Here is a 6,000-nt window from a genome sequence, read left to right as displayed (position 1 = left end):
TGAGCCTCTGCAACCGCACCCGGAGCTGCCTCTTCCCCTGTTTTAGGAGGAGCTGCCTCTTCCCCTGTTTGTTTTAGGAGGAGAGGGGAGGGTGCAGCTGCACACCTCTCATGGAGATCCTCCCCATACACTGGGGCTCTTACATTTCCCTTCACAAAATCATAACTTTTTCTGAAACCCTTTGTCTGCCGGAGGCTTTGTTTATTTTTAACCCAGCATGCAAAATGCACAATTCAGTTTTAAGGTGGGGCACATGAAAGTGTTCAGTAGTATTAAAAGCAGGGTGTTTGCCCCACTCATCCTGGCAAACTAAAAATAGTAGCTCTGTAGCTGCCACCCCACATCATAGTTTAGGACCCATGTAAGCCAAGCTGAACTTTTGAGTTGTTATTATTATTTATTGATTTATATAGTGACATCATATTCCATAGCGGTGTACAATGGGTGCCACGATTTTGTTGAGATAACAAATGACTTGATGATACTTTGCATGTTGTGTCGCTGGGGATACAGTATGGAAAGCTGTAATGCGGAGGAAAAGACAAAAGCAGAATTAAACCCTTTGAGTGCCAAAGGTCCGGTTACAATCCCTCCTTCCCCGAGAGGCCAGACCCGTATTTGTTGTTTTGCTTTAGTTAGATTGAGGTGAGAACGTGGCTATTGATCCATACCTAACTTAAGCCAAACTGTGCATAATTATATGCACCTGTCTTTAGAGTGGGGGGAGCCCATTTGACATGACTGTTCCCTACAAGGCAGGCTACCAAGAGCTCTCCATCTGTTGGAGACAGGGCCAGCCATACATGATGTGCCACCCTTATGTGCATGGCTAGCTCAGGCTGGCTTAAACAGATCACCAAACACCGTTCCCAAGCCAGAAAATACACAAAAGTGACACTGAGAAAAGCAGCTTTTCACCCTGAATCTCCTAGCTAAACTTGGTACAAAACATTCAACATAAATGTATAGATTCTAATCTATGTTTGCCTAGGTACAGCTTAGTACGTGTTTAATTTTCTCTCTAGAAGGAGTTGTGGGCAGAACCAGTTCACGTCTCATGCTGCGTACTGGTGTGTATAAGTGTCTAAGTATTGAATTCCTGGCATACTTTAACTAATGGAAAAAATGTACAAGAAAAAAGTTTCTGCGCATTACTCAAGCACAAATTATTTTGTTGGAACCAGATTGTTTCCTCGGACGTCAGCTTTCATAGGGACATGAATCGAGGCACAGAAGTGTAATATCAGGGGTAGCGGATGGAGCACACTGAGCGTAAGGGCCGGGGTATGGTGTTATTTTCCCAGTGTTCAGACATAGGCAGTGTGTGAGGACTGCATTGTAGCAGAAGAGCTGGCACTGGCCTACCCCCAATGAGCCAACAAAGGCAGATGTGTGTAAGTATGTTTAGTGTATGTGCAAGTAAAGACGTTATTCTCTATGTGTGTAAGTTACATAGTTACATATGCTGAAAAAAGACATCCGTCCATCAAGTTCAGCCTTTCCCATCCGTTAATTGCTGTTGATCCAAAAGAAGGCAAAAAATCCAGTTTGTAGCTTGCATCAAACTAGGGAAAAAAATACCTTCTTGACCCCAAGAATTTAGTATGTGTAAGTATGTTACGTGTGTCTGTAGGTATGCTACTGTGTGTGTAGGTATGTTATTGTGTGTATGTCAGTATGTTAGTGTGTGTAAGTATGTTAAGATGTGTGTTTGTATGTTAGTGTGGGAAAATGTATGTTACTATATATGTGTTTGCATGTTAGTGTGTCACTGTAAGTATATATATATTAGCGAGTGTTAGTATGTGCAAATATTTGACTGGGTATGTGTGTAAGTATATTAGTGTGTATGTCTGTGTGTGTAGGATGAACTTGAGTGCCCCAATTATACATCTCACAGGGGCCCGACACTTCTTGTTACATAGAAACATGAAACATAGAAACATATAAAGTGACGGCGGATAAGAACCATTCAGCCCATCTAGTCTCCCCAACCTCTGAATACTTTCCTTAGTCCCTAGCCTTATCTAGGTTCGCCTTTTGTCTATCTCATGCCTGCTTAAACTTGTTTACTGTATTAATCTCTACTGTTTCTATTGGAAGGCTATTCCATGCATCCACTTCCCTTTCAGTAAAGTAAAAAGTAAAAACCGTTACCCCTGTAGCTTAAGACTATGTCCTGTTTTTGTGGTAGTACCATATTTGCCCGATTATAGGCCGCACTCCCCCCCCACTTTAATTCTTGCGTCCTATAATCGGGGTTTAGCGCAGGGGTGCGCAATTTGTAGCGCCTGATACCGGGGATATGCATTTCTGGGCACCGTGCAGGTGTTTTTTTTTAAATTTCCTTTTTAATTTAGCCCTACTGCGGGCAAGCAGCAGCGTTAGGATCCAGATCCCCTGCAGCGCTGCAGGGGACCTGGATCCTACTCTCTGGCAGCCAGTGGACGTCTGCATGATGAAGACAACAGGGGAGGGCTGGCAGCCTACGGCGTGGAGGGCAAGTCTAGTCAAGTGGCCCATTGCGCCACCAAATCAACCCACTATCCATGACCATCTTTTCGTGACACATGTTGATATATTGTGATAGAATTGGAAGTACGACAGTACACTAAAAAAAGTCATCATACATGGGATGCCTGAAGCCACAATTTAATACGACTAATCATTTTTAATAAAATATGCAGATTGAAATAGATTAAATAACACAAAATCTTCACTTTTCTGCTTGACTATAGTTCAATTTATTACTACGAAAAGTAAAGTGCCAGGAAACAGATGATCAAATACACACCAGGACAGGCTTTGCAACACAGACACACCAAAACACACATACCAGGACACCAACAGCCACACACACCAGGACAAACTCTGCCACACCGACACCCAAACACACACACCAGGACAGGCTCTGCCACACCAACATCCAAACACACACCAGGACAGGCTCTGCCACACCGACACCCAAACACACACACCAGGACAGGCTCTGACACACTGACACCCAGACACACACACCAGGACAGGCTCTGAAACCCACCAGACGGGCTAAGCTACAACAATAATAAAAAAAAAGTATTTTCCACATTGCTTTGTCGTTGACCCCCCTTTTGTGTAATGGCCCCAGTTGCTACCCTTGTGTACTGATGCCGCCAGCATAGATAAAATGCTGCCCTGCAGTATGGGGGATGTATCTCTGACTAGTTTGTTCCTTCCATGAGTCTATACATCCCCATACTGCAGGGCAGCATTTTATCTGGGCTGGTCAGCAGAATGTAAAAGCTATATGTGTCCTGGAAAACATGGCCAATGCAGTCACCCTAATGCGCCCACACCCTTGTGTATTGCCCCCAGCTAGCCCCACATTGTATATTTATCCCACCTCCAGCCCCCCTTTTAGTATTGATTTATGTGATGCCCCCAGCTTCTATGGAAGTGATCGCGGGGGGGTTGCGATCCCTGCGATCACGATTAATGCGGGCTTTTGTGCCGCATTAAAGCCAGCCATGGTGGTCGTGCAGCCGCACCGGCCACTCGGCCGGCATTTTTTTTTAACATTTTGTCCCCCGGCTCAGCCCGTCCCTAATGTGTATATTTTTTCTTTAAAATAGGAACAACTTTAAGGGTGCAGCCTATAATCGGGTGTGGTATATACTCGAGCCAATATACGGTATTTCTTCTTTTAAACTCTCTCTTCATCACGTTGTTTCTTTAACCTTTCCTGGTAAATTTTATCCTGTAATCCATGACCCATTTTAGTAGCCCTTCTCTGAACTCTTTCCAAAGTATCTATATCCTTCTGCAGATACGGTCACCAGTACTGTACACAATACTCCAAGTGAGGTCTCACCAGTGATCTGTACAACGGCATGAGCACTTCCCTCTTTCTACTGCTAATGCCTCTCGCTATACAACCAAGCATTCTGCTAGCATTACCTGCGGCTCTACTGCATTGTCTGCCTACCTTTAAATCCTCAGAAATAATTACCCCTAAATCCCTTTCCTCACACGTTGAGGTTAGGACAGTATCAAAAATTATATACTCTGCCCTTGGGTTTTTATGCCCTAAATGCATTACTTTGCTTTTATTCACATTAAATGCCAATTGCCACAGCTCTGACCATTTTTCCAGTTTACCTAAATCATTTGCCATTTGGCTTATCCTTCCAGGAACATCAATTTTTGTATCATCAGCAAAACGACATACCTTACTGTCAGGAACTTCTGCAATATCACTAATAAAAATATTAAAGACAATGGGTCCAAGTACAGATCCCTGAGGTGGCCCACTGGTAACAAGACCTTGTTCTGAATAGACGCCATTGACTACAACCCTCTGTTGTCTGTCACTCAGTCACTCCTTAATCCATTCAACAACATTGGGATCTAAACCCAGAGATTGCAGTTTATTTATAAGTCTTCTATGTGGCAAAGTGGCAAAAGCCTTACTGAAATCTAGATACGCAATGTCTACTGCACCACCGCGATCAATTACTTTAGTCACCCAATCAAAAACAAAATCAATAAGATTAGTTTGGCATGATCTTCCTGAGGAAAACCAATGCTATTTTGATCTTGAAACCCATTTGACTTTAGATGTTCAACAATACTGTCCTTTAACATAGTTTCCAATAATTTACCCATAACTGAGCCCCAACAGAATGCTTTTCTGAAAATATTTATTGTGATAATGCATTTTTTTGTTCTTTAACAAAAAAGTGGGGTTACAAGCACTATGGTACACTGAAGCACCCATGCTGACCTAGGGTGAGCACATTGGCCGTGTTTCCAATTCCAGTTTTTTTATGCTTAAAATTTGACATTTTAATCTCAGGATGAGCAGGATGAGGCCATACCTAACTCAACTATATTCATAGTTACATAGGATAAAACCTACTGGATGATGGAGATAAATGTGCCTTTCCTTTACTTAGAGGCCTCTGTGAAGATCTGCACTGCTACGTATGAGCAGGGATGTGACCTTTGGCTAATATACTAATACCCAGTTGACCTGGTACATACATGAAAGACTTCCATGAAAAAAACTATTGGTTTGCTACCCAAAACACAGATCTTAGAAAACCCAAATATACCCGTACAGAGAAAATGTTTGGGGTCTTTAACAAGAAGGAAGAACCTCAATTATCTTTCCACTTCTGAGAAAGAGACTCCATAGTGATATGTAAACCAGAAAATATAGATATTCAAAGTTACCAAAATTCAGTTTATTAGTACAAATGCGTTTCATGGCACAAAGTATTTTGCTGATACAATATATATGTGCATATAAAATAACAAAATGAACATTGATTTTCCTACTTTCTTATACAGCACCATTACAGAGTTACTGAGTCATCTCAAACTAGGACCCGTTTAAAGATTACATAGGGCTTGTGACCACTGCGAGACTCTCTGCAAAATCAGGATCTTGCTCCAGCATCCTATCTACAGTACAGCTGTCAGTCACATTCTGGCCGGTATATAAGAAAATGCAAAGATCTACGGTAGCAGAGCTTGGTTCTGTGTGCAATGCATGGCAGGGCTACCCAGGCACAGCTCTTGAAATGTTGTATTAATACTGTGCAACTGTTAGAGCCGGGTATAGGCTTACAGGAGCTGGGGGCTGAAGTTGGATAGCCCTGATCCATGGCACAATGACACAAAGCTTCCACGTTGTCTTTGTCGCTTCACATAATAAGGCATTTGAAAGATAATGTTGCGATTTACAAATAGTGCTATAACATTAAATATCTCAGGAATACATGTGTAATTTCCAGTACAAAAAATAATGTGACCTTATATATTACAGTATATTGTAAATCACATTACAGTATATTGTTTAACCAAAAAATACAAGTATAGTAGTCACTTCTTGGTTGCAAAGTGCAAACAGTATTTTTATTTTCCTCTTTCTTCTCTTTTTTTGGCAATTTCTAACTCTTCATCCAGAAGCCTCCCGTGCCTGCCTACATATAAATATAAAAACCAAGTGCCCCCCGT

The sequence above is a fragment of the Spea bombifrons genome, chromosome 1 (genome assembly GCF_027358695.1).
Source record: "Spea bombifrons isolate aSpeBom1 chromosome 1, aSpeBom1.2.pri, whole genome shotgun sequence".
Taxonomy (NCBI): Eukaryota; Metazoa; Chordata; class Amphibia; order Anura; family Pelobatidae; genus Spea; species Spea bombifrons.
The sequence above is the reverse complement of the archived record's forward strand: the minus strand, read 5'-3'. Positions refer to the sequence as shown.